This window comes from Elephas maximus, chromosome 2, assembly GCF_024166365.1.
Source record: "Elephas maximus indicus isolate mEleMax1 chromosome 2, mEleMax1 primary haplotype, whole genome shotgun sequence".
Taxonomy (NCBI): Eukaryota; Metazoa; Chordata; class Mammalia; order Proboscidea; family Elephantidae; genus Elephas; species Elephas maximus.
The window spans coordinates 203,460,663-203,486,085 of record NC_064820.1 but is presented as its reverse complement, the minus strand read 5'-3'; the positions used below and the strand labels follow the sequence as shown (position 1 = coordinate 203,486,085).

Sequence of the window (25,423 nt, the reverse complement as noted above, 5' to 3'; positions counted from 1 at the left end):
TTCCTCCCTCAGCAGGGAAGATGGATGAAACCTATAATTCTGGATGTGGGACCATCTTTCTCACTGGATCCCTGCACACTCACCCTCGCCAGCTCTGACCAGAACTGAGCTAGTGTGTTATTAAGCCACTTCCTGACCCAAGACTGAGCTCAACTTCTCCCCCAGGGACATTGCTAAAGCCTCCTTTAGAGCAGTGGAGGGAGAATTGTTTACGAGGGGACACCTTGGAGACCTCTGGGTCCCAATGTGGCAATTAAAATCAACTGACGGGCCCCAAGATCTGCCTTGCAGTCCTCTATTCTCTCTATTCCCCTTACTCAAAGCATCTGCCTCAACCAAACAGACCTATGCAATATAATCAGAGCACCATTTTTCACTTGGCTCATGCTACTCCACAGCCTGGAATTCCTCCCACTTCCCCTACTTTGATCCAAATCCTACTCACCCTTCAAGAACCAGACCAGATCCCACATCTCACTTGAAGCCTACCATTTTGGCCACATGGTTCAAATATCTACCTTCCCTGACTTCTCATATACTGCTAATATAGCCTCATTTATGTGTATCATTGATTCAACTAATTAGTAATGTCCTTGATGAGAAATTTGTTCTTTTACATTTCTCTGTCTCTGTCACAATATTTAATGCATTAATATTTCTTCTTTCTTTATACCCTGTTTAAACACATGAAGTATTTTAAAAAGATTTGTTCATTTATCAACACATTCAAAACTTATATTGAGCTAAAATAGATATAGAAGGGAAATTCCTCAACATAGTAAAGGGCATCTATACAAAACCAACGGCTAACATTATTCTTAGTGGAGAGATGCTGAAAACATTCTCTCTGAGAACAGGAAGAAGACAAGGATACCCTTTATCACCACTCCTATTTAACATTGTGCTGGAAGCCCTAGCTAGAGCAATAAGGCAAGAAGAAGAAATAAAGGGCATTCACATGGGTAACAAAGAAGTAAAACTGACCTTATTTGCAGGTGACATGATACTGGGCATAGAAAACACAAAGGACTCTGTGAGAAAACTACTGGAACTAATAGAAAGACTCAGCACAGTAGCAAGATATAAGATAAACATACAAAAATCTCAGTTGGATTCCTATACACCAATAAAGAAAACAATGAAAAGGAAATCAGGAAAACAATACCATTCATAATAGCCCCTAAAAAAAAAAACAAAGCACTTAGGAATAAATCTAACAAGAGATGTAATAGACCTATATAATGGAAACTACAAAACACTACTGCAAGAAAGTAAAAGAGAACTACGTAAATGGAAAAAATATACCATGCTCATGGATAAGTGGACTCAGCATTGTGAAAATGTCAATTCTACCCAAAGCAATCTACAAATACAATGTAATCACCATCCAAATACCAACTTTATATGGAATGGGAAGAGGCCCCAGATAAATAAAGTGCTATTGAAGAAGCACAAAGTAGAAGGACTTGCACTACCTGACCTCAGAACCTCCTATACAGCCGCAGTAAACAAAAAAGCCTGATAAAGAACAATTTGTCAATGTATCTGGTACAACAATAGATACATTGACCAATGGAACAGAGTTGAGAGCCCAAATATAAATCCATCCACCTATGGTTACCTGATCATCCACAAGAGCCCAAAATCCATCAAATAGGGAAAATATCGTCTTTTTAATAAATGGTGCTGGCAAAACTGGATGTCCATCAGCAAAAAAATGAAGCAGGACCCACATCTCACACCTTACGCAAAAACTAATTCAAAATGGATCAGAGACGTAAATACAAAACCAAAAACTATAAGGATCATAAAAGGAAAAATAGGATCAACACTAGAGGCCTTAATATACGGCATTAACAGGATACAAACCATAACGAGCAACACACAAACTCTAGAAGATGAGCTAGATAACTGGGATCTTAAGCACTTATGCTCATGAAAAGACTTCACCAAAAGAGTAAAAAGAGAACCTACAGACTGGGAAAAAAGTTTTGGCTATGACAAAGCTGACAAAGGTCTAATCTGTCATATCTACAGGAAAGCCCAACACCTCTCCAACAAAAAGACAAATAATCCAATTTAAAAGTGGGCAAAGGATATTAACAGACATTTCACCAAAGAAGACATTCAAGTGGCTAACAGACCCATGAGGAAATGCTCGGGATCACTAGCCATTAGAGAAATGCAAATCAAAGTCACAAGGAGATATGACATTACTAGCATGAATCTAAAACACAGGAAATATTTCTCCAGCTTCTAACCCCCTCTACCTTCTCATCTCCCCTCCAGGCAGGAGATGCCAACATAGTCTCAAGTGTCCATCTGATCCAAGAAGCTTGCTCCTCACCAGCATCCCTCTCCAACACTTTGTCCAGTCCAACCCCTGTCTGAAGAGTTGGCTTTGGGAAGGGCTCCTGTCCTGGGCCAGCAGAAGGTCTGGGGGCCATGACCACCGGGGTCCTTCCAGTCTCAGTCAGACCATTAAGTCTGGTCTTTTTATAAGAATTTGGGGTCTGCATCCCACTGTTCTCCTGCTCCATTAGGGGTTGTCTGTTGCGTCCCCTGTCAGGGCAATCATCAGTTGTAGCTGGGCACCATCTAGCTCTTCTGGTCTCAGGCTGTTGTACTCCCTGGTTTATGTGGCCCTTTCTATCTCTTGGGCTCGTAATTACCTTGTGTCCTTGATGTTCTTCGTTCTCCTTTGATCCAGGTGGGTTCAGACCAATTGTACATCTTAGATGCCTGCTTGCTAGCATCTAAGACCCCAGGTGCCACTCTCCAAAGGTGGATGCAGAATGTTTTCTTAATAGATTTTATTATGCCAATTGACTTAGATGTTCCCTGAAACCATGGTCCCCAAACCCCCACCCCTGCTGCACTGGCCTTCAAAGCATTCAGTTTATTCAGGAAAATTCTTTGCTTTTGTTTTAGTCCAGTTGTGCTGACCTCCCCTGTATTGTGTGTTGTCTTTCCCGTCACCTAATTAGTGAATACCCCATCCCATCCTCCCTCTCTCCCCCCTCTCGTAACCATCAAAAAATATTTTCTCCTCTGTTTAAACTATTTCTCGAGTTCTTGTAATAGTGGTCTTATACAACATTTATCCTTTTGCTACTGATTAATTTCACTCAGCATAATGCATTCCAGATTCCTCCATGTGATGAAATGTTTCACAGGTTCATCACTGTACTTTATAGACGAAAAGAGAGAATGGAGGGAGGGAGCGGGCTGTCTCATTAGGGGGAGAGCAATTGGGAGTATGTAGCAAGGTGTATATAAGTTTTTGTGTGAGAGACTGACTTGATTTGTAAACTTTCACTTAAATCACAGTAAAAATTAAAAAAAAAAACAGGAAATAACAAATGTTGGAGAGGCTGTGAGGAGATTGGAACTCTTTTACACTGCTGGTGGGAATGAAAATGGGTGCAACTGTTTTGGAAAATGATATGATGCTTCCTTAAAATCTAGAAATAGAAATACCATATGATCCAGCAATCCCACTCCCAGGAATATAGCCTAGAGAAATAAAAGCCACCACACATATAGACATATGTATATCCATGTTCATTGCAGCATTGTTCACAATAGCAAAAGATGGAAAAAAACTTAGATGCCCATCAACAGATAAAGGGATAAACAAACTATGGTACATGCACACAATGGAGTACCATGCAACAATAAAGAACCATAATGAATCAGTTGTCATTTTAAATATATCTGTAAACTTCTGCTAGGTATTGGTAATTGTCTTAGTTATCTAGTGCTGCTGTAACAGAAATATCACAAGTGGATCACTTTAACAAAGAGAAATTTATTCTCTCACAGACGAGGTGGCTAGAAGTCTGAATTCAGGGTGCCATCTCCAGGGGAAGGCCTGCTGTCTCTGTCAGCTCTGGGGGAAGGTCATTGTCATCAATCTTCCATTGGTCTAGGAGCTTCTCCATGCAGTGACTCCAGGCCCAAAGGATGTGCTCCCCTCCTGGTTCTTCATTCTTAGTGGCATGAGACCTCCCTCCTCTCTGCTCCATTCTCTTTTTATATCTCAAAAGAGATTGACTCAAGATATAGCCTGATCTTGTACATTGAGTCCTGACTTTTTAACGTAACTACTACCTCTAATCCTGCCTATCAGGGGACAGCCCCAGCTAGGAAAGACCCTCACTGTGCGCCCTGGCAGATAATTTAAAGAACTGACACATAGCCCTTTCCAGATTCATACATTTATCCAGGGAAACTTACTGACATGGGCAAGCAGCTGCTCTCTCCAGTGGCTGCAGGCTGGAGTGTTTTCCGCGCTGAGCCAAAGAGGCAGAGAAATTTAAAGGGGAACAAAACCAAAAGATGCATGCAGCAGTTTTTCTAAGACCCAAGAGTTAAGCATAATCAAACTCAAGCGAGGGCGGCTTCTCCTCATGTGCTCAAGGCTAATGGGAGTTGTTATTCTGGGATCCAAGGTCGAGAGTTGTTGTTCTAAGACCCAGGCCAGTTCTCATTGGCTTGGAGCCAGTGGGGCCGCTTCCAGGACCATAGCCAAGGCCCTGCCTTGACCATAGTGTGGCCATGATGAAACCTTGTCTCCCTACAGTGCCTCATCAACATCATAGAGGTAGGATGCACAACACACAGGAAAATCACATCAGATGACAAAGTGGTAGACGGTCACTAAATACTGGGAGTTATGGCCTAGCCAATTCACCACACATTTTTAGGCGATACAGTTCAATCCAGAGCAGTAATGATGAATAGTACAAATTAATGCAAATTAGTGAGAAGTGTAATATAAACTTTTCACATATATTCTTATCTACACTGTTCTCCTATTTCCAGTGACTGATTTAACTCCTCAAGATTGTACCTCACTTCTTAAAAAAAAAATAAACTCTTGCCATCAAGTTGATTATGACTTATAGTAATCCTGTGGGACAGAGGACTGCCCCATAGGGTTTCCAAGGAGTGGCTGGTGAATTCGAACTTCCAACATTTTGGTTACCAGCTGAGCTCTTAACCACTGTGCTATCAGGGCTTCTTAATAGGTAGTCCCAAAATGACAATGAGGTTAAATGAAACAAAATATGTAGGCTCCAGGAGCTTATTTTGGTTACGGGGCAGTCAAGATTCTCTGTATCTAACCCTGCTCACTGTGCCAACTGTGCAAACCAATTCAGAGAGGCTAAGATCACCCACTTTTGACACCAAATTGTGTGGTGGATAACAAAGCCCACTCCACAAGCCAGCTACATCCTGTAGAAATCTCAGCCTTCCTTTCCTCATCAGTCCAGACCCCAGCTGCTCCATAAAGCCCTTCTCGCTCTCATCCCCATTCACCCGGGGCTACGTCAGTAGCTACTGGCCCCTTTTCTTTTTCTGAGCTCCAATAATCCATTGAAACAACTCACAGATTCCAGGAAAACAGCTATCTTTAATCTAGCAGAAGAAAGGGCACAAACACATAAGGAGGAGTCTTGGCACAGAGTTTCCATGTCTCCAGGGGACACATATACCCTCTTGAGAACAGACGTTTGCTCTCTCCAACCAGGAAACTCCATTGGGCCTCCATCTTCCAAGGCCTTTGTTGGCCTCACTACATGGCCATAATATATTACATTATGCCTCTTGAGATTTAATCAGCATAGGGCCCACGGGTGTTCCTTTTTGGTCTGGTCGGCTCCCACTCATTAATCTCAGATGTGTACCTGCTCTCAGGAACCAGAACCAAAGGCCAAATTGTTTAACGCAGGGGATTCCACACCTCAAGTTACTTATTAAATTTTTGCATTGTGTTTATCTGAAGTCTGTTAGCAACTCCTTTCCTATCTAGGACTCAAAGTGAGTTTCAGTCTTGCTGTTTATATATCAGCAGTTGTAATTATAAGGTTTCATTTGGAACATTGGAGAAATGTGAAATCTTCTCCCTTGATCTCAGTGATCAAAATTCTCTTTATTCTGCTTGTATGGGAGTGAATTCATAGCTCATTGAAACACAGTAGCTCTAGATATATACGGTTGGCAGTTTTTCCACGATCTTAGCTCTATACCCTGGCTGACAGCCTATTACCTGAATTTCCAACCATGAAACTTGCATATGGAAGACTAGGTCAGATTTTACAGAAACTCCTGGGCCTTCATCTCCACTTGATTCATTGAACATACTTGTCTCCAAGCTCTGGAACCATGACCAGTGGAGTATTCAACACTAATGCTCCATAGAGTAGGCAAGCCCAGTGCACTCTCTGCTCCCACCCCGCACTCCATCCTTATCATTGGAACTATGAGAACTGAGGATTTGAGGGAAAAGTGCCCTGCAGCACTATCCTCAGATTCTCCTTCAGACTACAACGTCAGTGACCAACGAAGAAAATATCAGTTTTCCTAATGCCTTGATTTTCAGCATTGTCCCAAGCCATCCTGCCTAGACACAATTTGTACAGACCACCATATGGGCTTATAACTTATTTTCTTCTGTTTTTTGAATATTAAACACTTTAATGCAAGAGAAACAACAATAATAAAAGTCATTAACATCTTTTGGTATCAATGAGATTTTCTATTACAAAGCAAATAAGTGTTTGAATTTGAAAAAGCTGAAAATACAGGAAAACTCAGAAAAAAAAAACATTGTCCAAAATTATAACTAAAGCAAATATTGCTTTCTTGTACATACATAATATGTACAGTATATATATATGTATACATATATGCAGTGTTCTTTTATGCATATATAAACCTATCTATAATACATAAACTCTGTGTTATCATTTATTGGCATTAATAACTTGAAGTTTTTAGGTAAATATATCTTGAGTATTTTTTCTCATCAATATTCTGTCATAAGATAAATTTTAATGGCTACTTTATGTTCTACTTTATAGACAAAACCATTTTCTGTTTTATACAAAGTCCCAATTACAAGCACTTAATTTGTTTACAAATAAAACTGTAATAAACATCTTAGTTCATTCATATTTTTCTACATTTTTTAATGTTTCATTTAAAAAAGAATTGCAATATATAGGAATTTCTAAATCACACATTTGTGCTTTTAAGAGTTTTGATACAAAACATGTTATCCTCAAAAAGCTGCATCCACTTGTATTTCAACCAGCAGAAGGGATACCATAGAATTTAGTATTCTGAATTTGTCTCAGTGAAGGAAGTAGCTTGTAACAAAAAAAAAAAAAAAAAAGAACCCAACACTGTATGGCTTTATGATACTCATTTAAGTATCAAAAACTGGGTAGGAGGTGATTCCAGGGTTTCTCACCAAGGATACAGAATCTTTCCATCTGCCTGTGCCGTCATGGTTAGCTGACACAATGGTTGGCTCCTCTAAGAGACAATATCAAGTATCACTTCCAGACACACTCTCCAAAAAAGAAAGAAGACATATCTTTTCTGCAGTGAAGAAGACTTTCCCTAAGAGTGTCAGTGGACTTACCCTCACAGATGGTAGGAAACTCACCTACCTGCAAATATCTGCAAAGTTAATAAGACAAGCACCATTGTTGTCACTACAAACCACAAGAATGCAAATACAGGCAGTCCCCAGATTAGGAGCATCCAACTTAACATACAACATGTAGTTAAGAACCACCGTTGTGAAGTTGGAAACCCTGGTGATATAGTGGTTAAGTGCTACAGCTGCTAACCAAAAGGTCAGGAGTTTGAATCCACCAGGTGCTCCTTGGAAACTCTATGGGGCACTTGTATTCTGCCCTACAGGGTCGCTCTGAGTTGGAATCAACTCAATGGCAATGGGTTGGGTTGTTACCATAAAGCCGATTATACCAAAAATTCTAGGTACACACAATGCTTCATAATAACAAACAGGTGCTACTTTATTATTATTATTACTGTATTATTATATTAAAGATGTTTTAGTGTATCTGAAAGTGTTTCTTTCATTTTTTATGCATAGAAATGTACACTGCATACTATATACGAAGGCAAACATTTGATTAACTGACATTAGATACAAACTGTACCTAACCGATTTTCATACAAATTTGACTTAAAGACAGATTTAAGAACAGAACTCATTTGTAATCTGGGATCTACCTATATCATGGAAAAGAAGTTTTCACATTCAAAATAGGCTTTGATTCATCGTAGAATCTCACAAAGTCATCATTTAACAATTTCATAAGATTCCAACACTCTTTTAAGAACTATGACTCAGACACACTATTGGTAGGACTGAAATTTGCTACCCTCTCTGTGCCCATGTTCTTCTCAGTTGACACCTACCACATCAAAAACCAAAAATCTTAGTACAAGAATTGCTGAAACACCAAAAAGTATGAGGAACTAACATTAAAATAAAAATATCATTACCAGTGGGATCACAGAATATCTAAACAAATGTACATATATACAATTAAATAAACACCAAACAAAAAAGAAAGAAAAAAGTAATGTAGGAAGAGTGTAGAGGAAATGGGGATGGAGGTGGAATTGTTCATACTACACAGATGTGTGGCAGAGCCCCTGAAATAAACTTTGAACAAACTCTTTGAAAGGCTCCTCCTAACCATACAAATCCTTTCTTAAATGAAATAAACTGTTTGGGTTTTCTTTTCTGAAGCCATATTCTAGACTGATATGAGGTGTTTACACTATTGACAACTTTAATATACACAGTAATGCTGGTATATCTGGCCATTTATTGACCCAATATGTCTATTACCTGGCACTTTGAATTTACCAACAAAGTGACACTTTATGCTCATATTGACTGTAACATACAGGGAACAGCAGAGTTCCAAGGTCGTTGGCCAAATGACTCTCCAGAGTCAGAAAGTATCAGAGAGGCAATCTTTGATGTTAACAAGATTTACAAGACTGCAGGACTTCCAGAATTGAGTTAAGACCATAATTTCTCTATAGGAAATATCGTTATAAATTATTCACATCTGCTTTCTTGCACTGATCCCGTTCCCCACAACTGGAAAGCAACATCCTCAACTCTAACTAGAATCAATATTTGTCCATAAGGCCACTAATTTTATTGGATTTATGTCCCTACCTATTAAAAAAAAAAAAAAAGGCACAAACCCATTGCCACTGAGTCGATTCCAACTCATAGTGACCCTATAGGATAGAGTAGAACTGCCCCATAGGATTTCCAAGGAGCGCCTGGTGGATTCAAACTTCCGACATTTTGGTTAGCAGCCAAACTCTCACCACTATGCCACCAGGATTTCCCCTTACATATTAGGTAATGATAATATACATGTTAGCTTAAGAACTGATTCCTGCAGGCTCAGACTGAACTGTAAAATCAGTATATTAGCTGTTTATTCACTAAGCACCTAAGAGACAGATTTTATACCTAAAGAACAGTGGAAAAGGGTGGCATTTACAGTGAAACCTACAGCCAAAACAAAGACAAAACCCATTGCCATAGAGTCAATTCCGACTCGTAGCAACCCTATAGGACAGCATAGAAGTGCCCCATAGGGTTTCCAAGGAGCAGATGGCGAATTCGAACTCCCGACCTTTTGGTTAGCAGTATTAATGCCTGCATAACCGGGGCTCTGAAACCTCTGGTGAATCCTAGTTACAATGTTTCAGTATGCTCTCTTCCGTTATCTCCATGAATTTTAAATTTATCCCATGTCCTGGGCATTTTCTTCCTAAATAATGGTGAAAGCCACAAAGGAAGTTCCTTGTTTTTTCTGTGTAGTACACAATCTCCTGTATAGGGTCTTTGTTGCCCCCCTGAACTTGGGAGTGGCATCAGGCAAGCACATACCCTACAGGAATTTAAATATGTAAACTCATAAGAATTCCTATACATAGTAAAATTGAATTTTGCATATATTTTTTATTACATACCATCCGTAAATATATATGCTATGAATTTATATTTCATGCAATTTTTAAGTGTTTACATTTTTAAAATAAGTGTATTATTTGTGGGTGGTTTAAGGAATTTGAAAAATTATTTTAAATATTTACCTACAATTGTCTTTAAACCCTAATGCTTGTGTGAGAAGTGACTTCAGTCTGTGAGTTGGACTCCCAGCTTCAAATACTGTTCAGTTCTGAGAAATAAACTTAATCTTTCTCAACTATCATTTTACACAGGGTTGAGACTGTGGGAAAGTTGAGTCAACATGACACTAAAAACTGAATTGCAATCAATCTAATAAATTCAGTAAACAAATGGGCTAAATACTATCCATGAGACTGAATTTATTGATGCATTGACTCAGTGTCTGTTTTGTTAGTTGCAGTCGAGTCAGTTCTGATTCATGGAGACCCCGTGTGTACAGGGTAGAACAGCTCCACAGGGTTTTCAAGGCTGTGAATTTTCAGAAGCAGATCTCCAGGCCTATCTTCCGAGGCACTTGTGCGTAGGTTCCAAATGCCAACCTTTTAGCCAATAGTCGAGTGCTTAACTGTTCGTGCCACCCAGGGACTCCTCAGTGACTGTAGAGACTCAAAACACATTTAGTTCTTCTTCCCTTGGCAATGATAATGCATCCTTTAAACAATTCCCCACAGCTGTGTTTCCCTCATGGACTTGCCCCAATTCTGCCTCCTCAGCTCTATGCCCACCTCACAACCTCTGGGGTGAGTTCCCTGTTGCTCTAAGCTCTCACACCAGCCTCTCCTTTTCAGCTCAGCATTTTTACTAAGGCTTCAGTAATATTACTTGGCAGAACTTTCCCAAACAGCCAATTCTCATTTGTCCTGTGCATAGCTCCTTTAGAGCAGGGATCATATTAGGTTTGCCCTTATATTTCCAGTCTGTTTGCGTATCTGAATTATGATGTGTTCAGTAAAATTACTGTCTTATTTATATCTGTAGCACCAGCCCTAAACACTCATCCTTGATTAAATGAAAGAATGAATGAACATAAGAACTTTAATATTGTTCTTTATATTAGTGACACACTTGCACACCTTTTCCTGCTTCAGTGAATGCTCTTTACCCCAAACGCCACACATATGTGCACGTCCTAAAGACCTATTTAAACATGAAGTAAAGTATTTCATGCTGCAGGGAATCTTCCTTGATGGGGCAGTTCTGGTGGTGTAGTGGTTAAGTGCTACAGCTGCTAACCAAAAGGTCAGCAGTTCAAATCCACTAGGGGCTTCTCGGAAACCCTATGGGACAGCTCTACTCTGTCCTACAAGGTTGCTATCAGTCTGAACTGACTCAATGGCAACTGGTTTGGTTTTTTGGTTCGGGGGCAGTTCTACTCTGTCATATGTCGCTATGAGTCAAAATAGACTCAATAGCACCTAACAAAAAAGGTCCAAGACATGGTATTGTATTATCTCTGATTATTTTACCCTTTTTTCTTTTGTGAAGTGTCAGTTCAAATTTTGCTTTATTTAGATTGATGTCCATGATATCCATCTTCATATATAAGCCACTTTAGAGAATTTTTCATATCTTTCATGTCTTCTTTCCCTCAGAAAATCCAGAATGACTTAGAAGACTATGGCTCCAATAATCTCACAAGGAAGTGAACAAATATTGCAAAATATCCAGATTACAGATTTTGATGGGAGCAAAAGTGTGAATGAACATCTGTATTACACAATTTATTCTGAGACTACAGTCACCAGTATTGATGACAATAATTCTACATTTAGCTTGTAGTTGGTGCTGGCTTCATTTATTTTCCAATCAGTTTGGGCTGAAATTGTCAAAGAAAACTATCCTTCCTACCACAAATCCACCATCCAAATTATTTCTATGACCCAGATTCCAGGAATCATAATTTCTTAAACTAAGTCCTTCCAGATCACTTTTCTCATTGCCCTCTTTACATCTTTGTTCCTCAGGGTATAGATTAGTGGATTCATGGTGGGGGCAACAATGGTATAAACAAGAGCCAGGATCTTTCCCTGATTCTGAGAGTAGTTATTCTTAGGCTGAAGATACATGAACATGATGGTTCCATAGAACAGCAAGACCACCATTAAATGGGAGGCACATGTCCCAAAGGCCTTCTGTCGTCCTTCAGCAGAGGGAATCCTCACCACAGTCCCAGCAATGCAGGCATAGGAGGTGAGGATAATGTAGACTGGAACAACAATAATAAGCAGGCGTGCAATTAACATTTTTGATTCAGTTGGACCAGTGTCCACACGAGACAGCTTGACAATGACCAAGACCTCACAAAGGAAATGGTCCAAATGGTGGTGGCCACACAGAGGCAAAATGATGGCTAGTGATGACTGAAAAAGAGAGTTGGCAAACCCAGAGAGCCAGGAAGTGGCTGCCAGAAGGTGGCAAATCTGTTGGTGCATGATTGTAGCATAGCGCAAGGGCCAGATGACAGCAACATAGCGTTCAACAGCCATGACAGCAAGAAGCACACATTCTATGGAGCCAAGAGCCAAGGCCACTGAATATTGAACTATGCAACCTACATAGCTGATCGTCTTATGACCACTCCAGATGTTCACCAGCATCTGAGGGACAATGCAGGTGGTGAAAGAGATGTCCAAAAATGATAGGTTTCGGAGGAAGAAATACATGGGGGTGTGGAGTGGGCTGTCCAGGATGGAGACCAAGATGATAGCCGTGTTGCCCGCCAGTGTCATCGTGTAGAAACCAGTGACAAACAGAGAAATGATGAACTCAGCCTTTGGATATTCTGAGAAGCCTACTAAAATGAAGTCTTCCCATGAGTTGTCATTCATTTCCATCGTCTGTTTATTTCATGTCACTTGAAATAGAATCAAGTGTTATCTATATATTACCAAAAAAAAAAAAAAAAAAAAAGTTGGTCAATTTTTATATAAAGTCACTATCATTTCATAGGCTTTTCAAACAAATCCAAAAAATAGAACTCAAATTTTCTGGTTTATAAAATGAATTAAATATAAATCTTATATCACAAATAATGTAAAAATGAAATGGAAGTAATTTAAAAATACTTTTATAAATACAAAATATATATACACTTTAGAAATATATTATAAAATATATTCTATTTCTGGTGCTTCTGCTGGTTGTATTATCTAATTAATTAGCTAGGCACCATATCCATATCATTTCTATTTCACTAGTATCTCCTTCTTAATATTATACTCTTGTTTCACGGAGTAATTATGAGGGGAATAACCAAGTGTTTAAAAAGAAAAAGAAGCAAGAGCTCAGCTATGGATTGATGTGATAGATTAATTTCTCCTGACTGGGAATAAAATGATACAACAAGGGCTGTGATAGTAAAGAAAAGAGTGAGGGTGGGACCAAATTGATTCAGCTAAAACTTAAAAGGATTTTATCATAGTTACAATTGGTTCCCTTAGCACTAATAAGGTAAACAGTAGTTTCACTCCTGTGATCATTAATGTTACATGTCAACTTGCCGAGCAAATGAAGTGTGGCAATGGGCCCATGTTCATAGTAATTCACTGGTCTTACCATGTTGCCCATCATCCTGAAGCAGCTGACTTGGTACAACGATTGAAATGGCCTTTTAAAGACAGAATTACAGTGCCAACTGTATGCCAATACATTGCAGGGCTAGGGCAGTGTTCTCCATGAGGGTGTATATACTCTAAACCAGAATCCAATATATGGTGTTCTTTCTCCCAGAATTGGAATTCATAGGTTCAGGAATCACAGGGTAGAAATGGGAGTAGCAACACTCATTATTTCCCCTAGTGGTCCACTTGCAAAATTTTTTATTCCTGTTCCCACAACCTTATGTTCTGCCGGTTGAGAGGTCTTAGTTCCAAAAAGGGGAATGTTTCCACCAGGAGACACAACACTGATTCTATTGAACTGGAAGTTAAGAAAGCCACCCAGGTACTTTGGGCTTCTTATACCTCTGGATCAACAGGCAAAGAAAGGAGTTAACATACTTACTGGTGTGACTGGTCCTGATTATCAAACGGAAATCAGATTGATATTACATAATGGAGGTAAAGAAGAGTATATATGGAATGCAGGAGATCCCTGAGGGCATCTCTTAGTACTACCACATCCTGTGATTAAAGTCAGTGAAAACTACAGCAACCCAATTCCATCATGACTACTAATGGCCCAGACCTGTCAGGAGTGAAGACTTGGGTCACCCACCAGGCAAAAAACTACGACCAGCTGAGCTGCTTGCTGAGGGCAAAGGGAATACGGAATGGGTGATAGAAGAAGGTGATTCTAAATACTAGCTACAACCATGTGAGCAGTTGCAGAAATGAGGACTGTAATTTCTATGATTTTGTTTTGTTACGTGTGTATATAGATATGTATGCATACTAAATATCTTTATTTTCTTCCCTCCTTTATGCCATTACTCATTATAAAATATAAGACGTAAGCAGGGCTAGTGTGTTCCTGGTTATACACACATTGTTGTATCATGTTAAGCACAAGTATGACTGTATAATTCTCTTTATTTAGAGATTACATATGGTTTAAGGAAAAAAAAATGGTTTAAGGAGATGTGTATAGGTGTCAAGGTGACAAGGGGTGAACTATAATGGTTAATATTGTGTGTCTACTTTGCTAGGCTATGATTCTCAGTGGTTTGGGGGACGTTATGTAATAATCTTCCGTTTTGTGATCTGATATGAGCAGTCAATCAGTTGAAAGAGGAGTTAACTTGGGGGCTTACCATGCATCCATGATATAAATGGATATTCTGGCAAAGCTCTCTCTCTCAACCCTTTATTCGTCTTGTCACACTCTGACCTTCAGTTCTTAGGATGTAAGAAGCCTTCAGCCTGAGGCCCGACTTGCAGATTTTGGATTAACCAGCTCCTGCAACCCCATGAGCCAGCAGCCAGGTTATAAGTGGAGTCACATATATATCGTCAACTGATTTTTTACAAGTGTGCTAGCTAAGTTCATTCAATGGGGAAAGAGAATCTCTGTAATAAATGTTGTCGGAAAATTGGATTTCTGCCTGCAGAAAAATGAAGAAGGATTCATGTCTCACACCATTTACAAAAAAAAAAAAAAATAGGTTAAGGACCTAAATGTGAAAAGCAAAACCATAAAGCTCTTGGAAGAAAACTCAGAGGCAATTCTGTCAGGCTTAGCTTTTACCAATGGATTATCTAATATAATAACAATACTACAAACAGAAAAAGACAAAACAGGTAAATGTGACCTCACAAAAATTAAAAACTTTTTTTCACCAAAATACTTTACTAAAAAAAAGTAAAAAGACAAGCTACTGACTCAGAAAAATCTTTAGAAACTATATATCTGATAAGAATCTAATAACCAAAATGTACATAAAACTTAGAACAACTTGACCACAAAAAGACGAACAACCCAATCATAAAATGAGCAAAGGATTTGAATAGACATTTCACCAAAGAGGACGTTCAGTTGAACACCAAACACATGAAAAGATACTCAACATCATTAGCCATCAGAAAGAGGGAAATCAGGAGCACAATGAGATACCATTTCATTCCCATTAGGACAGCTAATATCCAAAAAAATCAGAAAATAACAAATGTTGACAAGGATGTGGGAAAATTGGACAACTTATCCATTGCTGGTAGGAATTCAAAGTGGTACAACCATTTTGGAAAACACTATTGTGGTTCCTCAAAAAAACTAAAAATAGAACTACCATATGACCCAGCAATTTTACTCCTGGGTATATACTCACAAGACTTAAAAATAGACCAAAACAGATACTTCTACACCAATGTTCACTGCAGTACTATTCGCAATAGCCAAAAGGTAAAAACAACCTAAACACCTACCAATGGAATGGATGGATAAACATAATGTGGTACATACATGCATTTTGTGGAATACTACTCAGCCAGTAAGAGAAATGAAGTCTTGAAACATGCTAAAAAAGTGGAGCTTGAAGACATTATGCTGAGTGCAATAAGTGAATTACAAAAGGACAAATATTGTATGGTCTCACTTATATAAAAAGACAACAGGTAAGTGTATAGAGACCAAAGTTTATTAGTACTTCCCAGGGGTAGGAGGGAGAAGGAAAGGGGGGGAGGGTTACTGATTTTGGAGTAATGACTTTCAGTTTATTGCATTGATTAAGGATAGTGTTCTGCAGCCAGTTAGATTAATTGCTGTCAATAGACGCTACACTTGTAAAAAGTTGAATTGGCAAAGGTTGTGTGATAGATATATTTACAATAACGACAAAAAAAAGAGTAGCTGCTGAGCCTGCTTATGTATAGCCAAACACCTCATGGGGCTTTGTTTCTTGGTTTGAAGCTTTAGGGGCATGATTCCACGGGACATCACAGTTTATTGGCCTAATAACATGTTTAGTGCTTCTGTTCTGCCTCCTAGGTCATTGTGTAGTACCTAGACTTTGAAAAGCTTGCGAGCAGCCACCCAAGGTACAACAATTGGTCTCTATTTGCCTGGAGCAACATAGGAAGAAGGTGCATCAGGAATTGGAAAAGGGAACCTAATGTGTGTATGGTTGCCTCCATGAACAAATGCCTCCTTTGCCATGAAACCAGAAGAACTGGATGGTGCCTGGCTGCTGTTACTGGGCATTTTGATTAAAGACCCTATAGAAGAATCTTGATCAAAAGATGGAAAATGTAGAACAGAATTCCAAATTCTCAATGGAATCCAGTCTTTCTGGAGCTATTGAGGTTGGATGAACCCCCCAAAATTATTGCCCTGAGTTATTCATTAAGCTTTACACCTTAAACCAAAACTATCCCTTGAAGTCTTCTTTTAACCAAAAATAATTAGTAAAGTGGGTCTGCTTTCAGCATTGTGTTCTTTTAAAGCACTCTCTGTGTGAGATCAAATTGACAATGGTAACTCAAAAGGTTGAATGAAAAGCTTAGGGGGAAGTAAGTTTAAGATAATGGTGGTGTAATAATTTGGAAGTGGACAGTAGAATGGTAGCACAACTTGAAAAATGTAACCAAGTGTTCATCAACAGATGAATGGATAAATGAAATGTGGAATATACATACAATGGAATATTGCGCAGCCATAAAATTAGACGAAGCTCTGGTATGTATTGCATACAACATGGGTGAACTTGAAAACGTTATGCTAAATGAAATAATCCATATATAAAAGAACAATTATTGTACAATTCCATTTATATAAGGTATATAGAATAGACAAAATTCATAGAGACAGAATATAGAGGTTACTACGAGTGAGGGTGGGGTGTATTGCTTAATGGTTAGAGAGTTTCTATTTAGGATGATGAAAAATTTTGAAATAGTGGTGATGGTTGCACAACATCATGACTATAATTAATGCCACTGAATTGTACACTTAAAAATGGTTACAATGGTAAATTTTATATTATACATATTTTAACAAAATTTTTAAAAATTAGAAACAGGGTTATTTTGATAAGTGCTAGGATTTGTTTTTTCAAAATAAATCATTTCAATTAATTTTTTCTCCTAAAAATATGCACTTTGAAATATGATCAGGTGCCAAAGGTAAGCATCATAATAGGGATGACTACAGAACATAAAAGAAAATGATAAAATAAGCTTATGTCAATTTCCTGAAAGATGGTGGCATGAGCAGCTCCACACTCCCATCCCTCCCTCAGGGTCACTAAGAAAAACGATCAGAAATTGGCAGGCTCAACTTCGTAAGAACTCTGAAAGGCAGTCAGAGGCTTGCAGCAACTAAGTAAATGTTGAATCAAGAAAAGGGCAACTTGCAAAGGCAGGAACGCTTTGGCTTTCTACCGTCTGCCCCCTCCCTTTCCCTGGCTCTGTGACTTGGCCATCTCAAAGCTGTGACAGCCAACCCTACTCTCTGGGAGGAGGTCTGATCTTTACTAGTGGATTATTTGTATTATAATATATTATCTTAACTCCCCCCCAAAAAATTGCCTTCAAGTGGATACCAACTCATAGCCACCCTATAGGACAGAGTAGAATTGTCCTGCAGCGTTTCCAAGGAGCACCTGGTGGATTCCAACTGCCAACCTTTCTCTTAGTAGCCAAACACTTAACCACTTCTTCACCAGAGCCCCTAAGTGTGCATGCCAAAAAAAAAAAAGAATACCTGTTGCCATCCAGTTGATTCCAACTCATAGCAACCCTATAGGATGGAGTAGAACTGCCCCATAGGGTTTCCAAGAAGTACCTGGTGGATTCAAACTGCCAAACTCTTAACCACTACCCCACCAGGGTTTCATAAGTATATAGTAACATGTAATTACATATTATTATAGCAGAGACTTTGCTAGCAGATTATTACTTGTGCCTGCTCTCATCTGTCTGGAAGCAGCCTGAAGAACTAAATAGGTGTGCTCCTCTTGGTTTGGCCTGAGGGGGTGGGGGTGATGCGTAGCTGGAGCAGGGTGGGGGGAGAGGAGTAGTGGGACAGCGCCTGAAGGCTGTGACTTCCTGTAGCCACCAAATGCTAAACAGTGGGATTAAAACATGTAGTTAATACCTAAAGGCTGAGGGAGAAGCTGGAGTGAGAGTTTCTTTTGGAAATCAGGGCTGTCAAAAGCAACATGGAGGAGCTAAGAAAGCCATGCATGCTCAGGGCAAAATACATGCAGAGAAAATACCTTAAAAGACTCTAGTTTTCACCTCTGGCTGATCCATAATCCTACCTCAAGCCAGCCTAAGTGGTGAAGGGCCTCGGCACACCCCAGCAAAGACTGAGAGGTGTGTGGGCTTTTTTCTTCTTCCCTGGATTACAAAGACACCTTTTGCAAAACAGTAGCTGGACATAAACTGGGGAACATAGTCCTCAGTGTCCACATACATCCAATAAGGTGGTCTGCAAAAACAGTTCGGGGAAGTTGCTGAGCAGATGGACTACTACAGCCTTTAAGAGTCCAAAAAAAAAAAAAATCCAAACCCTGGGGAAGGGTAAGAATCTGAGTTCCAGGTTTACCACATTATAAATGGATAAACAAAATGTGATATACACGTACAATGTTATGGATATTATTTAGCCATAAAGAGAAATAAAGCTCTGATACATGCTACAAATAGATGAACCTTGAAAACATTACACTGAGTGAAATCAGTCAGACACAAAAGGACAAATATTGTATGACCCCACGTATGTGAACTATCTAGACTAGGCAAATGCGTAGAGACAGAAAGTAGATTAGAGTAACCAGGAGATGAGAGGAGGCAGGAGTGGGGAGTTACTGGTTAATGGCTACTGAATTCCTGTTTGTGAAGATAGATAGCGGTGATGGTTGCACAACCTTGTGGCTGTAATTAATGCCACTGAATTGAACACATAAAATGGTTAAAATGGAAATTTTTATGTTATATGTATTTTACCACTATAAAACTGTAAAAACAAAGTGAAAGAAAAAGGTGAAATTAATTTTAATAACATGTTTTATTTACCTTACATTTATTACCAATTCAGCATGTATTCAATATAAAAAATTATTAAGGAAACATTTTACATTCCTTTTACATACTAAAAAAAGTCTTCAAAATTTTGTGTGTATTTTACACATAGTACACATTCAAACATGCTAATTTTATCAGAAATATTTATCTGTATTTAGAATTCATAAAATTTACATTTGCAAGAGTAGATTCTCATACGCAAGGTGTTTCAAACATACTGAAAAGTTTTCCAATGGCTGAATGGAGTATGAGTTTTTCAATTTCAGCTTAAATTAAATAAAATATAAAATCCAGTTCCTCAGTCACACTAGCCACACTTCAAGTGCTCAAACACTGGACAGTACAGACTAGAGGCTTCATTCACTGAGTGAAGAATGGACACGTCTGCACAGCTAGTTCTCCATTTGGTGATATGTGGCTGATTTTTTACCCTGGAACACACCGTTGGACCCTACTTTTAAAGTTAGTTTTGTTTTTGTATGCAGGTTACCTGCCAGACTGCCTTTCTACCTGTTGTTACATGATGTCTAGCAATATGATCAGTCGTTTCTGTTCTTAATACTGTTCCATACTCCTACAGGCCTTTTGGATGTCCTTATTTTTGCTTTCTCTTTTCTGCTCACATAGACAGTAATATATTTCTAAAGAGACACCTACTTAACAGCAGCTACAAGTATATTTATATATATACTAACACATTCTCACTTACTAAAATCAACTTGAAAATTTACACATATAATGTGAAATCCATCCTTCTTTTGTATTACACTACCTTTTGCAGAAGTCGATGCACTGAGTGGTGCAAGTGGTTAATCACTGGGCTGCTAAATGGAACGTTGGTAGTTTGAGTTCACCCAGGAATGCCTTGGAAGGAAGGCCTGGCAATCAACCTCCAAAAGAGCACAGCCATTGAAAACCCTAGGAACTGCAGCTCTACTCTGAAACACAAGAGGTCCACATTGCCTCCACAGCAACTTTTGTGCTACCCTTTTGCATGCATTACATAAACACAAGTATTGTTATGAACTCTGGGTGTCATTATGAACCCATGGTCTTGTTCCAATTTACCTAAATTATCTTTATTATTATTATTTCTCAAATAGGCCAGTTCCTTTAAAGCAGACCATTTGTCTTTTGAGAACTGCCCCTAATTTTCTTGTAAAATTCCTCGGATATTCCTTGCCATCCAACATTTTTTGCAGCCTCAAAACATGGAATTAACTACGCTCCAAGGAATTTGTGTTTCTTTTAGTGGAGAATAGTATTAAGGGCCAAAATATGGATAATAGATATGAATACTAAAGTGATAAAAAAAAAAGTGGTAGTAGGGAAAACTGCTATAACCAATGATGTGAGGCCATTCATTTTTCTATGACAAAGCTAGAAATGATATTATGTTCTTCTTATTTTATAACATGAAATTCCATTGATCACCAGAACTGTCTCCTACATTTAAGCATCCTTATATATACATTTTCTCTTTATGAGCTCTCTGTCATGCCCATACTCAGCATCACTAGGCCCCCAAGTGCATCACGGACCCATCATAGAAATTGTACTGAAGAAATAAAAACCTTAGATCCTACCTGGTGACTGGGAGTTCTCAGCCCAGTCCAAAGCGTTCAGATCAGGCTACAAAACAGCTTTTATGGCTATCCAAGGGAATAGAAAATGCAGCAGGATAACGGTGGCTGCAAAGTCACTGCTTTATTTTGTAGTTCCCTGGGATTCAGCCTCTGGTGGTCAGTTAACACCAGGCATGTAGGATCCCTGGGAGAGAAAGCCAGAAAAGATAAGGGGTCTCCCCAAAGATTTTCTCCAGAGGAGTACAAATAATTCCATCCACTTCACCATTGTTTTTCTTTTCATTATTTCTATTAATCATATGATACACATGAAACATTTTGACATCTGTGTCAAATCAAGGCTGTCCAGGATGGCAAGATACCTGCCAAATTAAAACATACAAACACCCACCAACCTACCAAGCATGATTTTAGGACCAGTTTTTTGCTTGATAGGTGTATTAGTTTCCAAGGGCTTCCATAATAAAATACCGCAAATTGGGTGGCTTAAAACACAGAAATTAATTGTTTCGCAGTTCTGGAGCCTGGAAGTCTAGATTCAGGGACTTGGTAGGATTGTGTTCTCTTCGAAGGCTCTGGGGGAAGAACTCATCTTGCCTCTTCTGGGTTCTGGGAGCCGTAGGTGCTCCTTGTCTCATGGCAGCATAACTCCAACCTCTGCCTCCATCATCACATGACAGTCTTCTCTCTGAATGTCTCTTTTATAAGGAAACCACTAAGATGGGATTAGGACCTACTCCACTCCAGTAAGGGAGCCATGGTGGTGCAATGCTTAAGTGCTCCGTTGCTAACCAAAAGGCTTGCAGTTTGAACCCACCCAGCTACTCTGTGGGAGAAAGACCTGGCGATTTGCTTCAGTTAAGATTACAGCCAAGCAAACTCTATGGGAAGTTCCACTCCGTCACATGTGGTTGCTGGGCTTCATAATCCGCTCAATGGCATCCAACAGCAGCTATTCCAGTATGACCTCGTGTTAACTTAACTGCTAACATCTTCAAAGACCCTATTTCGGAACAAGATCAGATTCATAGATGCCAGGGTTATGACTTTAACATTTCTTTTTTGGAGGGTGCAATTCAATCCATAACAATGGACATTTCCACAGTTGTCTCACACAAGTCAAAAGCTGCCCTCTGCAACACCTCTCCCTACTCCCCACAGGGTGCCTTCACCAGCCCGCACACTGTCTGTTTCTGTTTCACTCGTCCAGGGGTTGCACTTAAAGCGGCCTCCACAATCCAAACATGGCTTATCAGAGGGGGTCACTCCATTGTTTTGTTTGTCTCAGTTTACCATCACTGAGTTAAAATCTAGGCCTTTGGTGGATTCTTGGGAAAATCAAAAGAAAGTATATATCCAAAGCAAAGGTGATACATAACTGCATATAATGCCAAATTATCATTAAATTGATCTTTATAAGCTTTTCATTCAGCATTAAAATAAATATTTTCAATCCTCATTCTTCTTTCGGATTTTTAAAATTGTTAACTTGTTCTTTATTTTTTATGTTTAAAAAAGGAATTTAGCATCTCCACTTGTGTCATTTGATTCTAAGACAAAAAAGAGTAGCACAGAACATAGTAATGGAGTCAGAGAAGAGCGCTTAACTTTTGTAACATGATAAGCATGGAAAAACATGTAGGAAAAATCACCAGCAGACTCCAAATTCTCATTTTTAACTGTCTTATCAGTCACTGCATGAAAGAAAGAATATAAACTTTGGAGTCAGCTGGACTTCGATTTGTAACCCTCGCTCTTCTATCCTGTCTCATTCTTACTTCTCAATTCCAACAGCCTCTCTTTATCAGTTTCCTAAGGCTGTTATAACAAATTACCACAAACTACGTGGCTTAAGAAGTCCCTGGGTGATGCAAATGGTTAACACACTACTGCTAACTGAAAAGCTGGAATTCCCCGTCCACCCAGAGGTGCCTCAGAAAAAACACCCGCCGATCTACCGCCAAAAAATCAGCCGTTGAAAATCTTGTGGAGCACAGCTCTACTCTGACACACGTGGAGTTGTCGCGAGTCAGAGTCAACTTGACAGCAACTGGTTATGTGACTTAAAAAAACAGAAATGTATTGTTAAAGTTCTGGAAGCTAGAAGCCTGAATTTAGGGTACTGGCAGGGTCATACTCTCTCCGAAGGCTCTAGAGGAAGATTTTTTCTTTTCTTCTCCAGGTTCTGGCAACCCCAGGAATTCCTTAGCTTGCGGCAGCCTAGGTCAATCTCTGTCACCGTCTTCACATGACTCTCTTCTGTCTATGTCTATCTGTGTCTCTTCTCCTTTTTTTTTAAAAAACACCAGTCATATTATATTAAAGGAGCCCTGGTGAGGAAGTAGTTTAAGTGCTTAGCTGCTAACTGAAAGGTTGGTGGTTCGAACCCAGCAACCACTCCATGAAAAAAAGATGTGACAATCTGCTTCCATAAAGATTATAGCCTTAGAAACCCTATAGGGCAGTTCTATTCTGTCCTATAGGGTTGCTGTGAGTCAGAATCAACTAGATGACAAAGAATTTGTTTTTTTGTTTGTTTTTTAATTGTATTCAGGCCCACTCTCCTCCAGTATGACCTCATGTGAACTAATTACACCAGCAAAGACACTATTTCCAAGTAAGGTCAAATTCACAGGTATTAGGGTCGGGACTTAGCAAATCTTTTTGAAAGACACAATTCAACCCATAACACTCTCCTACAGTTTTAACATCCATTTTAATTATAGTCAAACACTCCAGCTACATGGACCCTTCATAATTACTAGACCATTCAAATCCATCCCAACTTTGTGTCAGAAACTCACTTGCTTGGACACTTCAGTTTTACTATAATTCTAAATATCTGTTGAGAAAAATTACCCAAAGCCTGCAAATAAGGCAAAATACAGTAATAAACTACTCTGTGCCCTTTCAAGGAGCCCTAGTGGCACAGTGGTGAAGCACTTGGCTGCTAACTGAAAGGTCGGTGGTTCAAACCCACCAGCCCCAAGCAACCAGAAAGCAGAAGCTGAAGAGACAAGGAGTACCAGCAGCACAGCTGCCTCAGTCTCAAAAGGGTAGGACCACAACCTCTGGGGTCTCAAAGGATGGAACTATGGCCTGCTGGGTCTCAAAGGGCAGGGCCATGGCCTCCTAGGATTCAAAGAATCAGATATTCACCAACTCGTTTCCAGGGTTTGGGGCTGCCATTCATGAGTGCTAGGAAGATGACGCCAGGTCCACTGCCCAAAGCTGAGGGGGTGGTGCTGCCATGCCCAAGTGGCAGAGCAACAGGGTCTGCCAGGGCCAAGAAGGTATGGTCACCCCTCAGAAGAACTAGGAGAATGGGCCTGCCCAATTGCAGGGGAGCAGGCTTGATGTTCAGTGGGCCTAGAAAGCAGAGCTGAAGCTCAGGATGGAAAGGTCTCCACCCAGAATCCAGATAGTGTAGCCAATACCCAGAGTCTAGAGGGCAGGGCCATTGCCTAAATGGTCTCAGAGAACAGAGGATTATTTTCCAGGCTTGAGTGCTAATGTAATGTGTTCTGCTGACTTGCTTGGTTCCTGTTATCCCTTCTTTCCCTCAAATTTCTCCCATTTGTAATAGAAATGTATAGCTTATAACTTGTATTCTAGATTTCACAGATGAAGAGGAATTTTTGGATTTTAGAATTGGAGTTGATTCAAGACTTTTGCTATGATATGATGGGGTGAATGTGTTTTACATGTGACAAAGAAATGAATTTTGGGGGGCCAAAGTGTGGAATGTTAATGGATTGAACTGTGTACCCAAAAAATGTGTCAAATTGACTAGGCCATGATTCCCAGTACTGTGTGGTTGTCCACCATTTTGTCATCTGATATGATTTTCCTATGTTTGTAAATCTTACCTCTAGATGTAAACGAGGCAAGATTAGAGGCAGTTATGTTAATGAGGCAAGACTCAATCTACAAGATTAGGTTTTATCTTGAGTCAATCTCTTTTGACGTATAAAAGAGAGAAACGAGTAGAGAGAGAGAACTTCATACCACCAAGAAAGTAGTGCCAGGAGCTGAAGGTGTTCTTTGGGCCCAGGGTCACAGCACTGAGAAGCTCCTAGACCAAGATAAGATTGATGTTAAGGACGTTCCTCCAGAGTCAACATACAAAGCTTTCTTTTGGAACTGGCATCCTGAATTCAGACTTCTAGTCTACTAGACTGAGAGAATAAGTTTCTGTATGTTAAAGCTGCCTACTTGTTAAATTTCTGTTGTAAGGATCACCAGATGACTAAGACATAAAACTATAACTAAAGTCCCAGTGAGCCCCAAAAGGTGAAGTACAAAGTGTGAATCAGGAGGAAATATGCTAAACTCCAAAAGAACTGCTTGACTTTTCTAATATGTACAGACAGAAACCTGAGGAATATGGGCAGGAATGGCAATGAAATGTGTGGGATATGGTGCCAGGAGTGTAGAGATAGATGAGTCTGTCTTTATTGATATGGGCCCACTAAGCACAGGCTCTTCTTTCAGTATTTCGGCTTGAGAGGTTAGGAAAGAATCTAATAGTTTATTTGGATGGG

At 39.4% G+C, this 25,423-nt stretch overlaps 1 pseudogene; it reads right to left on the bottom strand.

Moving 5' to 3' along the window:
• Positions 1-11,739: 11,739 nt before the first annotated feature.
• LOC126067440 (putative olfactory receptor 2W6) lies at positions 11,740-12,669 on the bottom strand (annotated as a pseudogene).
• Between the last annotated feature and the right edge of the window lie 12,754 nt (positions 12,670-25,423).